Below are 20,606 nucleotides of genomic sequence, written 5' to 3'. Positions count from 1 at the left end.
CCACCCACCGCCCCGCACACGGGGCTTTGCTGAGAAGAGACATCCGCACCCGAAGCAGAAAGCAGCCGGCAGCCCGGCCGAGCAGATGTTACCCTATTTTTATACAGCACTTATTTTACTCCAACATGAACAAGAGATTTTCCTTCCATATAGTATATTTTTTAAAACTCCTATTTTCCTGCTCCTCCACATCCCACAGCCTGTGAGCACCGCCCAGGTGACCGGCATGGCGCCCAGGTGACCGGCATGGCGCCCAGGTGGCCGGCATGGCGCCCAGGTGACCGGCATGGCGCCCAGGTGACCGGCATGGCGCCCAGGTGGCCGGCATGGCGTCCAGGTGACCAGCATGGCGCCCAGGTGGCCGGCATGGCGTCGTGGCCGGACTGTCCGGCCCAGGCTCCCGCCCAGCCCCACCCTGACTGGCCCAGTGAATGTGACTCCGGGCCCAGCAGTGCAGTCCCCCCCCCCCGCCTTGTCTGCACCCGGCCCGATAAAGGCCGCGCCCTGGCCCTTGCTCTCCCTCGGTCCCACCTGCCTGGGTGAGCCCGCTCCCTGGGCTCCCACGTGGCCGCGTGCCGGGCATCCTCCCACCGCTGGGACCTGCGAGCATAAGAAACCCCGGGCGGCTCACACACCAAAAAGGTTGGGGTTTGATTCCCAGGCGGGGCACACACCTAGGTTTGGGGTTCAATCCCAGGTCGGGGTGTGTACAGGAAGCAACCGATGTGTTTCTCTCTCCCTTGTCTCTCTCTGAAATTAATAAACGCATCCCCGGGTGAAGATTAAAAATAACTAGAACCCGATCGATAATATTGGTGTTAAGAATAATTAAAAAAGAAATCCCTCAATACCATAGGCCGTCTGGGTGTCATGTCCGCGGCCGTGTGAGAATTTTCCTCAAAGACCCCGCCGGGGACTTGCTCCCGCATCCGCAACGCATCCCCGTGGGAGGAAGGGAGCCTTGACCTGGGCGGGCCTCACCTGCGGGACCTGGGACGGGCCTGAGTCAGCCCAGCTGCTATCCCAGGCCACCCTCCAGGGTACCTCTGCCCCTCCACTCTCGGGAGGACAGGGGTCCCACTCCAGCCACCGTGAGGCCACCAGCCCTGGCTGTGTCACTAGAGCCCGCCGGGCCAATCTCTGATCTCCGGAGTCCCCGACCAACAGAACGGAGCCCGGGCAGTCCCTGGGCAGGATGGGTCCCCGCTGTGTCCCGGGGTTCAGGGACCCACACAGCGCCTGCTGGGCGCAGCCTGCGAGCCGCAGCTGAGAGTCTGAGGACGGAGCCCATTGTTGTGCGTGATTGGGCCTCGCATTGTTTCGCGGGCTCCCCAACAAACGGGCGGCTCCGCTCGGAACTTGCTTCCCTCTGTTGTTTGTTAATAAAGCCGCAATCATATACCGAGCGGGATAATGGAACGGTTGGATGCAGACTTGAATTATTTTATTTTATGGAGTCTTAATTAGATTTGTAATGCAGAGCTCCAAAGCACCGAATGTTTGCTGGGATTTAATGAGACCTGTTATGGAGAATTAGAGGATTGTAATCCTCCTATTAACTCCGCAGTGATACTGTTGCAAAGCCGGGAGTGGATCACGTTACCAAGGACGCTCCCGACACGGTGGGATCCAGCCCTCGGCTCCGTCTCTCCCCGGGCTGTTCCCTCTCGGTTTTCTGGGCTCGATCTCCAGGGAAGAAACATTCACCTTTGAAAGTCTCCTCATTAACGTTTCAGTGGTTATGGTCCCACCTGAGCGATGGCCTTGGTGGCAGAGCTGGCAGCTCGGGGGGTGGGGGGGATTCTCAGCTCAAAGTCCCCGTCTTCAGATGTCACCGGTGCACCGGCCACACTCCCCCATCTTCCGGCCTTGGGGTCTGTCCAGGTCCCACGGGCCTCCCTCCTGCATCTCCAGCCCCTGGGGAGCCGGGGCTCGAAGCCGGCCGTTCCTCAGTGGGAAGGAAGGAGCCCAGGGGTACCTCAGAGGGGACGCAGGGTGGGGAGCCGTGACCCGGGTCAAGGTCAGCCAAGGTCAAGATGCTCTCTGGTCTCTCTCTCTTCACCACCCCCTCTGGCTGAATGGATCCCTCCTTTCTCAAAGCTGGAGCCAGCAAGTGCAAGCGCCGAGGACCACGGGTGACCGAAGAACACGGCCCTGTCCCCTCCAGGTTCCCAGGGCTCCCGGTTCCTCCTTCCTGGAAACCGAGCGCCCAGGACCCTCGGGGGAGGAGCCCCAGCAGCCCGATGAAGCTATTACGTCTTTTAAACCATGGAAGCCGCTGAATTGCCTGTAAACGGTGGAGACGAGCGTCTATGAAAGTTGGTACCAGAGCTGTAATCCACACGATTACATGGTGCAGCGGGAGACAGAGGACAGCAGACGCTGAGGACGTTACACAAACGGCGCAGCTACCCAGTGAGCGCACACGCCCGGCTCGGAGCCTGTCGCCTGGCGTGGGGAAGACCCTGGGTGTCTGTGGGAAGGCCTGTCGCTAGGACCTACTTTACCCAAAGGAAACAGGAACGTTCCGCAGGGAGCAGGCGAGACCGTGAGTGAAGGGTTGCTTGTGTGCTGGCTGTGCTGGCCAAGACGCTCAGAGGCCCCAACTACACGCAGGACAGGCTGGCAGGGCGCCATGTGCAGCCTGTGGGCACCAGGGGGTGTCGATGCCCTCGCCCTGCTGTCCTTATTAATAGGAGGGGGACCCCAGACCTCCTATGAAAGTGGCTCTGTGCCCACTAGCCCCTCCAGGAAAGCGGCTCCCCCTGGAGAGCCCAGCATGCGAGGGGGCCCGGGTTCCAGCCCCATCCTAACTCCCGCACCCTGTGGCCTTGGTTGAGTGGCTGCCTGTCTAGGCCTCATCAGCGTCATTCATCCCACTCGGCTGCATGGGTCCCTGAGCCTGGCACCCAAGGGCACCGCCCACACTCCCCTGTTCTGTGCGAGTTTCCTCTGAGCTCCACTGTTTGTTTTCAGAACTCCCCACACCTCCCTCGATGGCACAGAAGTGACCTCGGCCCTGACTGTGCTCTGAGGAAAACGCCTTCTCTGTTCCCCCAGATCGCAGACCTGATTGTACTTCCCGACTCACACACTGAACCGTTCTCCTCGGCACCTGAAACGTTGTGGTTTGTTAGTGCAAAGGCCTTTTGTTGTTTTAACTGCCCTGCTGGGAACAAGGCTTCTCTCAGACCTGCCACTTCCATCACCCCGACGCTCCCCTCTGGACCTCCAGGAATATGAGGTCAGGGCAGCTCTGTTCTGTCCCTCCTCACGTGAGAACCATGGGGTAGAAATCCTGGAGGACTTCCTGCAGGAGGGGGCATTTGAACTCTGCCACGAGATCCAGCATTATCTGGAGAATGGAAGGGAAGTACATTCTAGGCCAAGGAAAGGTGCTTGCCCCGTCGCCTTCTGGCTGGAGCGCGGCCCCTGGGGCCTTGAGGCCTGTACTGAGGACCCAGCTCTGCTCTGCAGGAAGGAGGAAGCCACGTGGTTTCTGAGGAACAGAGTAAAGCAATGGGGCCGGTCAGGGTGGGAACGGATCAGGATGCAGCTTCAGCTGTAGGAACAGAACGTTGCAGCTGGAAACGCTGACGGTCCTGATGCTAATGACATCACAGGCTACAGAACGACTCCCGAATGTGCCCGGAGAAATTGCTCGCCAGCCAGGATCCGGCTCTGAAGAGTTCATTACAGCGGATCCAGAGCCTCCACCTTTAGGGAGGGCAATGGCGAGCTCAGGAAGACTTCTACCCTCACCCGCGCCCCCCTTCACATCCCGCCACCTCAGCGCTGTGGCGGCTCCCGCAGTAAACAGTTTTGAGGTTAATTACTCCCCAGCGAAGAGTCAGTTAGAAAAGGAAGCTCGCTCGTTGCTCTGTGTGACACCAGCAGATTAAAACAAACATTTCGGACCCTGGCCAGAACCAGGCTCACGGAGTAAAAATACTCGTCTATTTTATTCTTTTGTTAAAAAGAAAAAAATCATCTGGGGAACTAAATGCGACATGGAGCTGGACGGAAGGCTGAGCTGGGCCTTCGGGGCACAGGCCTCTGCCCTGCAGCCCGACGCCGACCCACACGGGCCTGTCCCCTGCCCCCTGCCCCCTGCCCGCCTCCCTTCCGCACCTGTAGCTTTCTTTCCTCCAGTGGCCGACTTTTCACATCCTTCATTCCCTCCATAACCTCTCGGCCACTTTCTTAGCCTTGCTGGGTTGTGGACATTTGCACGTGCCCTGCGTGAGCCCGCGTCTGGGAGCTTCCCCCCCCCCCCCGCTCCTCGCGGGGCTTGGAGAAGCCGCCCTGCTTCTGGCTGCACGCCCTTGGCCCGCACCCGCCTGCGCGACCTTCCTGGACTTTGTTCGGAAGGAAATGAAAGGCCTTTGCTTTCGAGGAGGGAGTGAGGCCAGTGACACGGGGCACCCACGGCCACAGGGAGAATTTATAACAACACAGGAAGGTTAGGCGTGGAATGGAGGAAAAGCCACGCCCGGCAAACACTAACAAAGCAGAAAGCAGGAGCGGGTCTGTTCATATCAGACAAAAGGCTTACAGATTTTAAAAAATTACTAAAGACAAAGAAACATCACACAATGATAAAAGGATCGATCCACCAGAACACATAACAATCCTGAAAGTGTGTGCGCCAAACACAGAGCCTCAAAATCCACGAAGCGAAAACTGACAAACTTAACGGAGAAACGGAAAAATCCACGGTCATCGCCAGGCTCTTCAACACACCACTTTCAGCAACTGACAGGCCCATCAGACGGGAACCGGCAGGTACAGAAACACAGAGCAGCACCAGCAAGCAGTATCTCACTGATGCGGAGAAGACTCTGCAAGTAAAAGCAAAATGTGCTTCATGTTTTTCAAGCAACCGTGGAACATTCACCAAGATAGATGATATCCTGGGCCACAAAACAGCCCTCAGCATGTTTAAAAGATTTAAACCATGTGATATTTTCTCTGACCGTCACGGAATCCAGTTCGAAATCAATACAGAAAGACAACAGGAAAACCTTTAAACACTTAGAAATTAAACGAGACCCTGTCAAGGAATCCATGTGTCAGAGGACATTTCAAGTAAGTAAAATAAATACACAGAACACACGGAGGTGAAAACACGCGAACCGAAACGTGTGGGGTTCGGCTGGAAGGGGGTGTAACAAACGCCCGCGTCAGGGAAGGGGAAACTCTCAGGTCCACAGTGTGAGTTTCTACCTCAGGAAACTAGAAAAGGGAGAGTCGAGAGCAGAAATCGACGAGCTTGCAAATAGGGGACCAACTGAGAAAGTTGATGAAACCAGAAGTCAGTTCTCTGAAAAGAAATCAATGAAACCGATAAACCTCTAACGAGACTGATGGAGGTAAAGAGGGGGGACAGCTCAGCAACGTCGGAGCCGAGCCCCGTGGGTCCTGCAGACGCGACGAGGAAGGTGAAAGACAACTGCCAGTAACCTCACGCTCGCAAACGTGACGGCCGAAAGGATGGGCCGGCTTCGCACAACCCGCAAACTACCAAAACTCCGGTAGATGCACTAGACGACCTAATTAAAGGAGCTGAATCTGTCATTTAAAAAGCTCACAAGCGATCTTGGACGGAAAGACACAGCGTTTCCAGCAGCTGGTGCCCCAGCCGCCGGGCGGACGTCGCAGGTAAAACCCAAACCAAGCCGGACAAACACCCTCCCCCAGAAGCCCAGACGCTATGCAAACACCCTCTCAGGCTGGATCACGGACTGAGACATAAAATCACGGAATATTTAGACAAAATAAGATAAAATCTTTGGGACATGGAGCTAGGGGAAGCGTTCTCAGATTGGACAGCAAAATAAAAAAAGGAAAATCTGATACATTGTATCTCATCCAAAGGAGAAACTTTTGCTCCACAGCAGATTTGTATCCGGGAGTCTACGGGGAACTCTTAAAACTCAGCGGTTTCCAGGCAGAGATGCAAATAAATAGCGAGAGGGAACGGAGCACAGATTTTAGCAAGGGAAAAGGGATTGTTACTTTTCCTAGGGTATGGAGACCTAAAAAGGAAAAATTATATATTAATATTTATTTTAACTATATGTATAAAAAAACTCAGCAGTTAAAAAAAAAAGCAAACACTTTAATTAGAAAATGGGCAAAGTCTTAGCTCGAAAGTCACTCATGATAACACACTCATGATAAGATAGATGCTCAATATCATCAGCCACTGGGCAAATGCAAACTACAACGTGAGATTAATACACAGTGATCAGAGTGGTTAAAGTAAAAGAAACAATAACCCCAAGTGCTGGCAGAGACGCAGAGAAACTGGTTCACTCAGGAACTGTGACCAGTTGTTCCCACCCACCCGTCAGCAGGGCCACTGTGTGGACGTGCTTCCTTCCCAGGCCACCCACGGCCACACCAGGCTGGGTTCGTCTGTGTGTGCGTTTCCGATGAAGACGATGGGTCCCTTCCAAGCCTTGGGGTGGCCCTGAGGCGTGCCCCCCACCCCAATAGAGGGGGTCGATCTGTGGGCTCCCTGCCAGCACGCCCGGCAGAGCCGCGGCCCTCAGAGCGACCGGAGGAGCCCACACGCTTGGGTGCTCTCCAGCACTGAGGCGCCTGTTGAGTGGAAGTCTTCTCACCACACCCGCCCAGGACAAGGCCCCAGACTTCACAGTGGGAAGGAGGTGGTTTCCCAGGGCAGGAAAAATCCGGTCATCGAGGGGCCAGCCACGCCCTGCCCGTGGGCACACATGGGAATCAGGATGAGTTGACACAGGCTGTGTGCTTAGGCAATTTCTTTAAACCCGGAGGTGGGACAAGACAGGACCATGCTGCTGAGATTGGGTCTCCCACACGCCCACACGAGGCACCCCTCACACCCATGGATGCTTTCTCACACGGTCACTTACAAACCTCACACAGAGCGAGTCTTGCTAAGCATGCAGCTCGGAAGAGTCTCAGGCTCCTCACCAACCCAGCGGGCGCAGAGCAGAGCCCACGGTTGCCCATCAGTGGCGCCTGGGTTTCCTGCTTACTGGGCACCTGCTTCTCTGTAGGGACTGGACACTGGAGGAGAGACAGGGCTTTGTGGGGAAGGGAGTCCCTGACCCTTCAATGGCCACAGAGAAGAAAGGCTCCTGGAGGTTAACTGGGCTTAAATTAAAAGGCAGAGGCTCAGGGCCATTTCTACACGGCCTCTCCCGCACTGCACTTCAGGCAGCAGCCTGCCCTCAGCTCCCTGCCTGTGCCGGGCCACCTGCCGGCTGAGCATCCCTCGGCAGGGGCTCCTGGAGGCCTGTTTCAACCAATGGGACCGTCCCATTGGCTGCGCAGCTGCATCCCCATCAGCTTCTTCACGAGCCAATCAGAGCAGCTCCATTCTGACCAATCAGGACAGTGCCTTTGGACCAATCAAACTGTGGTCCTCATTTGCACGAGGAGGGACCGCCCAGGGACAGGGCAGGGGTTCCTGTGCAGGTGAGCCAGCTCCCCTCTGGCTGTGGGACCCCACTTTCTCTTTCCATGGAAGACTGGGGGGGAGGGAGCGGAAGGGGGCCCTGACCCCAGGGCCAGCTCGCAGCCCTGCTGCAATGCGACTGAACTGGTCCAAGGGGTGCCGTTTTCACAGCCAAGCTGTAGCATTGTTGAGCTGTTTGCACGGAATAGTTTCCTTCCTTACTGCACCCCCAAATTGGGGATTCCTGTTAGTGTTTGAATGGGTGCCAATCCGTCGTCACCTTTGTGGGAAAGATCACAGCCTTTCAGACGCCATGCTCTCTGCTGGCCTTCACGTGCCTCCTGCAGCCCAGTTACCGCCGAGGGACACCCAGGCACACACCCGAAGACTCCGCCCTCCAGGGCCCCGCTGTGGGGCAGGGGTGCCATTTAGCAAGAGCACTGGGCCATTAAGCACGAGATGTTCACTCAGTTATTTGCCTAACAAATTAACTTAGCTCATCATGAAAAATGGAATTAATTTTATTTGTCAGGTGCATGAAAGCCAAAGCAGGCTCACTTAAAAAATGCATATAATGTGCACAGTGACTATTTCTAGCACAATAAAGCCAATTATTTTTAAAAATAAAGCCTGGTGCTGGTAAGATCATATCTATAGCAACAGTTGGGTAGCTAGTTACCCTCCTCTAGTTTTGAGCAATGAAAAGTCAAAGCTTACAAATGGCTCCAAGTGCACTTTTATAATAAAATGTTAAGTGCTCCCCAGCGTAACTGTGCCAGCTGCCTCCTGCCACACCTGCAGTCCCGTTCTCACACAGGGACCAGGTCCGTGTGTCCCACGAAGGCCACACAGAAACCCCCTTCTTGGCGCTGCCAGAGTGTCTTCCTACCCCGATGTCCTCGGAGATGAGTTCCTTCAAGCCCTTCAATTCCTCATTGGTTAGTACTTAACTCATAACAGCACTGAGGACGGGGCAGGGATTCAGAATAAGAATTAATAAGAATAAACAATAATAATTATTGCTTTATAACAATTCCCAGTCGTTTATTCTTATTGATGATAATGCTCACCCTCCCTACCAGTTTCTTAGAGGTGTCATCATCTGTCTCTTCCCCGTGAACAGGGCAGGTGCCTGAGGCCACGTTCCCCGGGACACGTCCACCCACCCCTCCCCCCGCGCCACGTGGGCGCCGTCTAGAGTCCTGGCTGCGTCCCATTACGGACGCACCTGTTAGTTCACTCTGTCAGCGCTTGTTTAGCAAGTGACTTAGCACCCTTACTGCCCATATTTCTAGGGTTCTTTTCTTTTCTTGCTGTAGGACTGTGATTAAAATGTCTCCAAAAGAATCTTTATGCCATAAAGTTTCTGAGGTCTGAAAATACCTTGTTTTGCCCTGTGTATAAGTGAGAGGTTAGCTGAGACTCTGACCCACTTCCCACCTCTGGAGATCCTGGTCTGGATTAGTCGTAACCTGACGGTCGTGAGCTACGTCTCCAGCTCCACGGTCCCGTCCACACCTTGTAGCGCAATTTCGCTGCAGCGAAGAGCTCTCCGCGTCATTCGCTCCTGTTTTTATAGCAGCATGAACGCGGGGGTCTTGCATTACTCTACGGGTTATAATCTGTTCCTGTTGTTATTGATGTTGACACGGAAGCTGTCCCATTCGGCCATCACCTGTCTGGGCACACTTGTCTGAGTAAGGGCCTCCTGGGGGACCCCTGTAGAGGCCACATGCGCCCTGGAGATTGTGGGAAGTGGCTGGCCGGCCAGTGGCTGAGCAATCGGTTGTCCTGATAGAACCCCGGGGGCCCTGGTGTACGGGACCTGCCCTCTGGCTCATCTGTTTCCGTGTGTGTCCCCTCCAGCCCCGTGGGCCCCTCCTCCTGACAGCGTGGAAGACAAGCCAGGCTAGATTAGCCGTGTGCCTCCCCCGCTCAGCTAGAAGTCTCCCCAGGCTGCTGCGTGGCCCCCTCCTCCGCCACCGCCTGGACCCCTGGGCCAGGAGCGCCCCTGGCCCTGGCGGCCCCGGGCACCGCTCTACCTGCCCACTCCGCATTCCGGGCCCTGCGAGCGAGACAGGCTGTTTGGGAAAACGTTTGGCAGCACATAACAAGAATCGTAAAATTGTTTGTTCCATTTGACCTCATGGTAACATTTCTGGGAAACCATTCTTAGAGAAAATTCCAAAAATGGACAAAAGCTACACATGAAGAAGTTTACGGCAGAACCATCCAACTCCAGGGTAAACGGGGTGCTTGTCAGCCGGGAAGGGGCAGGTGATTCAGGGAACACCGCGCGGGGCGAGCATCGCATCGCCTCTAAAAGTTCTCACGGTGAGGGGGTAACAAGGAAACGTATTACTAGGTCGGAAAATGCAGAGTCCAAAACCTCGCGCACCCCTCGAACAGGCGATGCCTAACATTGTCCCCAGTGATGTGCATAAAGGCTGCCCTTTCCTGAGTAGCCAACAACAGAACACTTTCTGGGGGGTGACCTGGTCTGCGTCCGAGAGCCGGGGCAGCTCTTGGGTGGGGGTCCTCGCCTTCCACAGCCCCGACTTAAGTGAGAGTGCGAGGGTCACAAGGTGAGCGTGGCCAGCTCTGGGGACATCAAGAGTGTCTGCTTCCTCAGACTGCCCAGCCCAGCACACCCGTGAATAACGGCCGGGAAGGGTCTCGGAGACTCAGGGGCACCAATTGATAAAGAAACAGATGGACCCAGCCCAGGCCATTCCAGCGCGTTACGGCGTCCAGCCTCCGAGCGTCTGGGCATTAACCCGCACGGCCACCTTCTCAAGGTAGCCTCTCAATCGTTAAACATTTGAGGTGGTATTTTCCCAGGCCTTTTTTTTTTTACATTATTTTACTTTGGCAGAAAAAAATCAATATCACTTTTCAAAAAAATTTTGCAGATGGAAAGAATCAGCTTTCCACCTACAGTGTGACTGCAGGACGCCAGGCAGGTGCTGGCCTGTAGATCCGTGGATTCGTGGATCTGTGGATTCATGGATCTGTGGATTGGTGGATCTGTGGGTCCCAAGACTGCAGGATGGACTTGGAGGCCCAGGTCCCAGGCTTTTTGGTGATGTGGGGCGCTGATGCTCTCTGGCCTGTAACTCTTCCTTTTTGGGGAATGGGACAATCTGGGGTGACCGGTGTTATACCCCTGGGCTCCCCCCCGTCCCCTGTCCCCTTCCCAAGTTGAATTTGGACCTTGCTTTCCCAGGTGCCCCTGTCAGTGCCGGATCAGTCACTCGGCCTGCAAGGATCAAGACAAATTTCATTTCTCACGGGGCTGCATGCTGGGACAATGGGCCCTGGGCCCGGCATCCGTGGCTGCGGGGGCGAGGGGCTGGGGGGAGGTCTCCATGAGTGGATGGGACTCTTCCCGGAGCAGCGAGCAGTGAGCATCAGCCCACGGGTGTTATCTGAGCCAGCCATCAGCAGCGGATCGAATGTACCTCCATCTCCTCCGCACAGGCAGTGACCTGCCATGACCCGCGCACAGGCCAGGCGGGGCGGAGCCCGGGAGGAGGGCACCGTGGGATGGTCTCCAGGGAGGAGGAAACTGCAGAGAAACCTGAGCCAAAGGAACACGAAACCCGGCCTGAGGCTGCTGCAGGTCTGGACCTGGCTCGGGACTTGGGCTCTAGGCCTCCCAGGGACAGACTGGACGGGTGGGTGAGAGCCGGGTGGGCGGGGGAGGGGGGGCGGGGACCACACGTGGCAGTGCCTCAGGGCTGAAGGCTCCCCTGAACCGGGCTTTACCAGGCCTCTCTGGGCAGGGCCCTCTCTCCTCTGACGAGAAGGTGGGGCTCAGAGAGGACTAGTGGCCTCTAAGGTGGCCCAGCGGCAGGGACCCGGCCACCAGGACACGCTGAGTCCTGGACCCTCCAGTCACCCAGGGAGACCTTCCAGCCTCTGGCTCCAACTCCTCTGGGGACATGGAGCCGGAGCCAGAGCTTGAAAGGCCGAGTTATCACAAGGCCATTTGCAGTCCAAGCTGGGTTCTTATCACTCTTGTCATCTGTCCTGATTCCGGAGGTTCACGCCCAATGCAGCCCAGGTTCCCTTTGTCTCTGGGCGAGAGGACCCGAGCAGGCTATGTCCTGCCTCAGGGACACTACCTTCAGCTGCCCGAGTTTTCGCCCTACAACATATCTCACCCATTGCTTTAATCCCAGGCACCCAAGTCCCCTGCCCACCCCCCATGGATACATAAGGCCCAAGGCCAAGTCCTGGAGCGGAAGGGACACGTCCCTCCTGCTTGGGTAGTCTCTGCTAGGGGGAGAGGCTGGCCTCCCAAACACATGGCTCCCCCAGGAGTGAAGTGTGTCCTTAGGGAATGTATCTTATCACCACCCATGAGCATCTGCCCAGTGCCAGGGGATACTCTCCTGACCCCACAGGGCTGTCCAGGGCACGTTCTAGCCTCTTAGACACCTATCTGGGGGCCTGAGCAAAGGATAGAAACCAGAAAACCCGACAAGAGAGCTCCCTGCGCATCCACTGTCCAGGGCCTCCGGGGAGAAACAGAGCCCACCCGAGACCCTCGGCCGCAGGGATGAATGAGCATCCAACCCGGATGTAGGTTTCTTCTTACCTTTGTTAGCAGCTTTATTGAGCTGTAACTCAGAGAATTCACCCACTTAACATGCACGATTCAATGACGTTTTATTTACAGAGTTGTGCAAACATCACCACGGGCCATTAGAACATTCTCACACCTCCCAAGGAAACCTTGCACCCCGAGCCGTCACCCCTAAACTCCCCATCTTCTCCCCAGGTCCCAGGCAGACACTGGTCCTCACATGTTGCTGTGGATTGCCTCTTCAGTGCACCCCCTTTTTTTTAAGAGAGAGAGAGAGAGAAAGAAACATCGATGTGAGAGACACACATCAATTGGTTGCCTCCTGCAAGCTCCCCGACTGGGGCTGGGATCCAACCTGCAACCGAGGCACATGCCCTTGGCCGGAATCGAACCCAGGACCCTTCAGTCTGCTGGCCGACCCTCTAACCGCTGAGGCGAACTGGCCAGGGCTTCTGTGCGCTTGGTGCACATGGACTGTACACTGTGTGTCTTCATTGCCCGCTTCTTTCAACGAGCTGCTCTCAAGGTTCGTCTGCATTGTATCGAGAATCAGCACTTACAGCGGGTCCTCCAATAATGTCATTTGTTCACCGTCATTTTGTTACAATGCTGATGAGAAAAAAATCGATTCCCGTGGGGCCACTGTCTGTGTGGAGGGTGCATGGTCTCCGTGTCCACGTGGGTTTCCTCCTGGGACTCTGGCTCCTCCCCCATCCCAAGGATGTGCATGGAAGGGGACTGCCCTGCGTACTGTCCGTCTTTGTGGGCATGGCCACAGACGAGGAAACTGAGGCCTGGATGCCGCCCGAGTCAGGGCAGCGGCCTCTGGGCCCTGGAGCAGGTCCTTGGTGGCCACTCCCCCGGGGATGGGCATGGGCGGCCTCCAGGCCCTCGGGGCTCACGCCGCCTGCTGACTGGACACGCGATCCCCGCAGAACAAGGAAGTGGGCCGGAGCCCCTTCACACGTGGTAGGACTTTATGTGAGTTTAATAGGAATCAGCTCTCCCGTGGAATTTAGAGGTTTGGCAAAGGTCTAAATTCGGCTTTTAAGAGCCTGTGGCTTGGCCAACCCCTACGCACTGGGAGGTTCCCTCAGCTTCCAAGCCCAGAAGGAAAGATGGTATCGACATTGCTGCACGATTTTCACTTATTCCGTTACAAGTTCAGTCTTTGCAAACCAGAGGGCAGTGGGTTTGAGCTCCCCCCTTGGCGCCACGAGTGGGACACTGCGGAGATGGCCCTGGACCGTGTCTGCCGAGTGTGAGGCGGCTCAGGACTCAGGTGGGAGCAGGGCCTTCGGACGAGGTCTGGGTGGTGCTGACGGGGGTGTGGGGAGGACCACTGGGCTGTGGGAGCAGGGCCTGAGTCACTGTCCCTCTAACAGGCCCTGGCTCACTGGGTCTCGTCCAGGCTAAGCCGTGAGTGCTTGGTGACAGTGTTCTCACACTCACCAGGTACAACCACTGCCCGGGGCCCTGCCAGAGAGGCGGGGCACCTGCAGCTCCGAGAGCCCTGGCCCTGCACAAGCTTCCAAACACCGAGCCAAGGCCTGGGCCACTGGCTAGTCTAGAACGTTCCTTCAGTCCTGCTCACCGCTGCTTCCCCGTGGCCCTGGTGGCTCTCGTGGCAACAGTGTGAAACCCACCGACGTCTCAGTCCTCTTAACAAACAGAGCTTTATTTTGAGGTGATCGTAGATTCACATGCAGTTGTGAGAAACAATCCCCTTCGCCCAGGTTCCCCAAAGGTAACACCGACGGGAACGATAGCGCAGGATCCCAGCCACGAAACGGACATCCACACGGCCCGCCCGCCTCATTCAGACGTCACCACTTCCACGTGCCCCCGTCTGCGTGCGTATTGAGTTCTGTACAATTTAACCCCACGCGTAGGCTCCCAGCTCCACCACCACCGTGACCCAGCTGTGCACAGGACCCCTCTGTGCCTTTCACAGCTACAGCCACCTGCCCCATCCCTAACCCTGCCAGAGCGCAGGCCCTGACGTGGCGGCGGGTGCAGGGCGGCTGCCCAGCATGTCCCTTTTCTTTTTTGTTCACTGGGGACAGCCTCCGTCCAGCAGGTCCCGGGGCTGACTGTCAAGTGGAAAGGCTGCCGTGTGGGCTGAAGGGGACAGAAGGAGCTCACCCAGGACAGGGCTCTGGTCCTGAAACGCAGGACCACCTGCCTATTCTGCTGTTTGTTTGCCCTTTGGCACCGGAGCTTGTGGGGCAGACGGCAAGGCACCCCCTCCTCACTTGAGAGCCCCACAGAGGACACCCAGCCACCGCCCGGGGGTCCTACCCGCTCTGGTCTCCTGTGGTCAGCCCTCAGCGGAGCTCACTTGGTGCCCGATTTTGCTCCCACCTATGTTTTGAGCGTTGACGGTGCTGCGGTGGAAGCCCCGGCAGCTGCCCCTCGTGGGGAGCAGCTGGGATCCCTCCGGCGGGCGCCGTAAGATAACCCGCTGCAGGACTTGTGGCGCCAACTGTTGGGCAACGCTGCCTCGGCCCCACCGCCTTCCTTCCTGACGCCCTCACACCCACCCACAGCCCTGCGGCCTCCTGGCATCTTACATGGGATTTCAGAGTGTGCCAGTCACCTCGCCTGCCGAGAAGCCTGTGTTCTCCTCCATCGTCACTTCTGCCCAGGCCAGCTGGTTCTATCACGGCGCCAGGATGGCTTGTCCTGTCCTGGGCCACTGCCATCCACAGCAGCCAGTGGGCAGAGGCGTGGTTCTGGGGCAAAGGTTTCACGATGTTCTCGCGACGGACCAAGGCCTTGGAGGGAGAGCCCGCCCTTCAGCTGGTGGCAGGGCCAGGCCCCAGGTCCTGGGTTTAGGAGGTGACAGGAGAGGGGCAGCCAGTGTCCCGGAGCTGCTGCTCCCCGATCCGTTGCGGTTGCTTCGGTGGGCACCGCGTGCCCGAGTTGTTTCTGTGGGCAACCAGGGGCCCCACACGAGCCCCCTCCCTGAGCTCCTGCTCCCTCCCACCTTGTGGGACTGCGAGCCACCTCTGTGGCTTGTGACCACCTTGCTCTCGCCTCGGCCTACGCGGCCACATTGCCTCCCTCCTCTGACCCCCCTCCCTCCTTAGGACCCTTGTAATGGCACCAGGTGCACCCAGATCATCCAGCACCATCTCCTGTCTCAAGACCCCTAACTCAAGCCCGTCAGCAATGCCCCTGCTGCGCAGGTTCCAGGGACCACCCCGCCCCCACCCGAGGCCGAGCAGTACCCTGGAGGCGGCACTTTGTGGGGGTGGGTTAGGCCTTGAGCGGACCCTGGCTTGGTGGTTAACATACTGGCCTGGTGACTTGTGACTTACAGCATTGGACCTGGAACCCCCAGAGAGTGACGGGACTACCATGGGGTCCTCACCCTATGGCATGGCAAGGGGACAGAGGGACAAGCGAGCGGGTCTGTCTGTGAGCCGGTCATCGGCTGTCCTTTGAGTCTGGACCTCGTGTCTGTCATCTGTCTCTCCTGCAGCATCCTGTCCTTTGATGCAGACACCAATCTGTTTTCATTCCCATCGTCCCCCAGGCCTGGCGCATGCTGGACGCCAGAGAAATATTTGTACGCTAAGCAAACTGCCTTCTCTCTAGAAATCTGAGCTGAAACGAACATGAAATTAGATTTCTGCAAAACTGCCAAAAATTATTGTTCAACTACCCTTGCAAATTTCTAATATCCTGAGGCCAGTACATTAAAAATAAAAAATCATGGGAGCCAGCTCTTGACCTTGTAATTCTTGCCTTATCGGGAAAGCGCAGCGAGGATGCTCCCTAAGGCACAGCCTGGTGACTGAGGGCCTCGGGTACTGGGACTTGACTAGTACAAATGTACCAAACACTAATAGATGTACGCGGTGAACAGTGGTCTCCCGAAAGGCGTGCCCACCTGGACCTCATCACAGCTCCTCATCTGGAACAGGGGTCACTGCAGGTATAACTGACGTAAAGATCTGCGATGAGATCATCCTGGGCTATCTGGTGGGTCCTGGATCCAGAGCCTCGTGTCCCTATGAGACTCGGGAGAGGGAGAGAGACTGGAGACACGGGGAGGCCACGTGAAGACAGAGGCTGAGACTTGCCTAAAGCTGCCACAAACCGAGGAACCTCTGGAGCCACCAGGAGCTGGAAGAGCCATGGGAGGACCCTCCCCGGGAGTCCCTGAGGGAGCGAGGCTCTGCCTGCACGGCCGGCCCTCTCAGACCTGGCCCACCTGCCAGCCCAATGTCCCCACCGCCACCCGACTGGGAGCAGCACCCCTACCCCACCCCACCCCACCCCACCCCTCTCCTGACCACCGAAGTTTCCCTCCTACCATCCCGTTCTCTGTGTTTAGGTCCTGCTTGCTTCCAAAAAGCACACACATATTTTATCAGGGAGTAACCACTTTTAGCTATTTTAAAAATAAGCTTTTTATTTTAGAATAGTTTTAGATTTACAGAGAATCTGCAGAGATAGCACAGCTTCCCACACTCCCAGTTTCCTCTGTCGTTAACACCCTGCGGGAAGCATACTGATCACGGCCAGTGAGCAGAGAGTTGTGCACCGTGAGAACGACCGTCCAGGCCTCGCTCAGGTTTCCTCAGTTCCCCCTCAGGTCCCTTTTCTGTCCCAGGACCCGTCATATTTACTCAGCACGTCTCTTTAGGCTCCTCTTGCCTGCGAGTTCCTCAGACTCCCCTCATTTTTGGTAACCACGAAAGCTTCAGGGAGGACTGGCTAGGAATCTTACAGAAAGGCTTGGTGTTTTTCTTGTGACCAGACTAGGCTGTGTGTTTTGGTAGAAAAGAGCACAGAGGTGACATGACCTGATTACATCAGAGCCGGGCACCTTCTTCGGTCAACACAACCCATCTCCATTGATTGGGGCCTCGTGGCCTTGTTTCCAGCTGCAGCTGCACATTCGGGTTTCCCCACTAGGAGGTGCTCTTTCTCCCTCCACTTCATACTGTCCCTGCTCAGCCCACAGCTTGTACTTTCTGCCCCAGCACCAGCATCAGCTACTTCTCCAAGGAGCCATGTTCCTCTTACTGCAGATGGTGTTAGAGACCATGATCTGGGTGCTGGGTGTGCTCACTGCTCCTGGGGCGTCACAGCTTCTGGGCCTTCTCAGCAGACAGCCAGAGGGCAGGGCTTCTGCTCCGTCATCACGGGGCTGTCAGTGCTCATGGGCAGAGTCCCATTCACCCCAGTGTCACGGCACAACATAGCACCACAGAGCCCCAGGCACAGGGTGGTGGTGACACGGGTGACGTGGTTATTGACACAAGCTTCAGGAACGATGCAGTTAAATGGTCCACTGCACGCTTCTGTCAGCCCAGAGCATCGAGTCACGGTCTCAGAAAATATGCTGAGTGATCAATAATTAAGAAAGTGCTATTTATCGTGCGCTGTCCCCCTTTGTGGACTGGCTGTGTGCACATGCTTGTGGGTGTCTGTGTGTGTGCACGCACGCGTGTGCGTGTGGCCGGGATTACACCTTTGTACCATCGACTGTGCTAACCTGTCAGGAACATCCCCCCACGTCTTGAACCCTTCCCCTGAGTATCACTGGCTTCATTCTGATGCACAGACTCCAAACAGTGTGTTCACGTAACTGCCTCTGCGTAGGGTGTCTGAGCTCGTCCCAGGGCTCTCGGCGGTGGTGGCCTGTTGGCTATTGCCCATCACACCTCAAGGATCCTGGTGGACTAACACTGCACCTGCCCCTTTGGTTCTTTTCTTAGCACCTACTCCTAAAAATGCAATGCCGGGGCCAAACGCTCGAGCTTCCTGCCCGGCCTGGTCTCTGCTTCAACGCTGAGGAGTCTACCCGGGGGTTTCACGCACCACTGGCCCCATTTCAGTGCATCCTGGTGAGCAGTTGCCTCTATCAATAGAGCAGTTTTTATAAAGTATTATCCTTTGTGTGTGTGTGTGTGTGTCACTTTGTACTTATTTGGATTCCAGTGATGTTACCATTGTTTTACATGTTTATTGCCATTTATTCATGTCCTTTGCTCTTTTTCTACTGGGAATCTTTCCTTTTTTATTGTTTTATAAAGACAATCAACATATTCAAAGTATTATAGAAAAATAAGAAAGTACCTGGACTGAATGCTCAAATATATTAAGGGGAAACACGGGGTTTCTGAAACAAGGCAGGAAAGGCGAGCAGGAAGCACAGCCGGCCGCTCTCCCGTGAACCAATCCCTGTCCCTTCAAAGTCTGACGGGAGGTAAATGAAATGACAGATTGAATAGAAACGGAGCGGCCCAGGAGCATCGACATCTGCCTCAGACACAGCCGCGTTTGACGCTGAAGAAGGCCAGGCTTCCCCCTCTCTCGGGCAGTGCCCACCGCCCCCCACCCCATGTGCTGAGGCCACTGCTTTTAAACACTCGGTAGAGGCGGTGAAGCCCCAGTACCTCCTGCCTTGTTACTACCTACAATGCTGGGCTTTACGAACAGGTTTCACTCAGGGCCAAGCATGGGCCTCAGGTAGAAAACCGTCTGGGGTAGGCCCGGCCAGGGTGGCCAGTGGCTGAGCATCCGCCCAGGAGCCAAGAGGCCGCAGTGCGATTCCCGGTCAGGGCACATGCCCGGGATGTGGGCTCGATCTCCACTAGGGGGCGAGCAGGAGGCAGCCGATCGGCGGTGTTTCTCTCTCATCCATGTTTCTCTCAATCTCTCCCTCTCCCTTCCTCGCTCTAAAATCAATAAGAACATATTTAAAAGCATCTCAGGGGGACGCCCATTGAGGGAAACTAGGAGGAGGCGGCTCCTGGAACCTCAAGGGCCCTAAAACACAGTTCCGGGGTTAGATCTGGCAAACCTTGGAGTTACACCAAAGACCCATAACTGGTTTTCTTTAAGGCGTCATGGTTTCCTAAGCAAGCTGACGTCGGCCAGCTGGGCGCTCATTGTTGTCCTTGCCTGGAAATGTCAGGGCCAGTTCTGTGATCCAGCAAAGGGGGGGTTCGCCCGGGTGGGTGGCAGCTTCGGGGGTGACCCCAGCCAGACGGGGTGGATGCTGTGCTCTTCCCGCAGATGCACCGGGATCAAGGCCACAGCCCCGTCCCCTCGGTACCCCTGCTTTCGTGGTTCTCATCCGAGACGACTTTCCTAATTGCTTTGAAAGGAGCATGCCTTGCCCCTGGCCATCCCCAGGCCGCACTGGAGTTACTCTCTCTGAAGCCACGGGTGTGTTTTGAATCAAACTGCCAGCCCGGCTGCCAAGAAGTGGGTTTAAGACGATTCTTTCCTTTTCTGGAGGCCACGAGGCAGGGCTGCATTCTCCTGGCGAGGCAGGGGCTCGGCCCTTCAGGGACAGACCGAAGTAGTCACGGCCACCTATGGACTGGACCTTGCTGGACCCAGGGTCCCGCTCTCTGGGGCGGCTTTCCTTTACGGGAGGGAGGGGACACATGCGTAGCCTGTCTTCCTGGCCAAATCCTCCACGCTGGGCGCTGGGCTTGCCTGCGGGAAGTTCCACACCCCCCAGTGTCCTGTCTGAGCCAAAGGAGGCTGGTGGTCAGGGTCCAGCGGGGGGCGAGGGCTCTGGAGCCAGACCACCTGGGCCTGCCCTCCACTGGACACTCTGGGACTGTCTGAACCTCAGTCTCATCTGGAAAAGCAGGGCGTTGCGGGCAGAGGTCATCCCTGGGGGCAGGTATCAGTGCCCCGCGGGTCGCGAGCTCTCCATATGAGCCAATACTACTACTGATGATAACAGCAGTAACTGACGGTTCTACGTGGCTTGATGTGGCCGAAACATTTTTGTATCTGTCACCTCTGACCATCACTGCGGGCGCTGGAAGGGCAGGGGAGGTGTCGTGCTCCCCCAAGAAACCGGGCTGGGCAGGGTGCCGGCCCAAGGCCACAGGCCAGAGCGCAGCCGGCCTGGGCTCAGGTTGTTGGCTCCCAGGCTGCCTGCCTGTGGGTGCCCCAGGTGTGGGCCTGAGGTGAGGGCCCAGGCTGGCCGCTCGGGTGTGTGGGCCCAGGACGCCCCGGGCCTGCGAGACTGGGCACCACGACCCGGCCAGGGCGCCAGGCGGCGTCATGGGCAAGACGCATGGGGCCAAGAAGGGGCTGTTTCCTCAGGAGCAACGACTTTTCCCGATGACATGTTTTGTTTTCCACATAAATTGACGGTGCTGACGGCAGGGTGTTGAGCAAGAGGAGAGGGTCTGTGGGGTCAGCGCAGCGCCCGCGGGGCCAGGGTCCGTCGGGTCCTTCCAGCCCTCGAGCACAACATGCTCTCAATTAAAAGACGCACCCCCGAGGATTTTCCAGAAAATAAATACACCCAGGCGGAGACGTTACCGCACAATGACACGCGGTTCAGGCCGCGTTCAAGGGTTTGAAAGCGGAGAGGAAGGAAACCGTCTTCAGCGGACGGTGGGGACTGCGCCCTGCGGCCCGGACGCGCCCTTTCCTCCCCGGCCCGCCCCCGCCCGCCCGCGACGGTGGGGAACCCGGGTCCCCAGCTTAGGCAGATACACGGCCCGGGGGGCCCCGCGGGAACAGGAAGGGCTGGAGGAGAGGCCGGACTCGGACTCGGACTCGGCCGCGGACAGC

The sequence above is a fragment of the Miniopterus natalensis genome, chromosome 8, assembly GCF_054644295.1.
Source record: "Miniopterus natalensis isolate mMinNat1 chromosome 8, mMinNat1.hap1, whole genome shotgun sequence".
Lineage (NCBI taxonomy): Eukaryota > Metazoa > Chordata > Mammalia > Chiroptera > Miniopteridae > Miniopterus > Miniopterus natalensis.
This window is presented reverse-complemented; position numbering follows the sequence as displayed.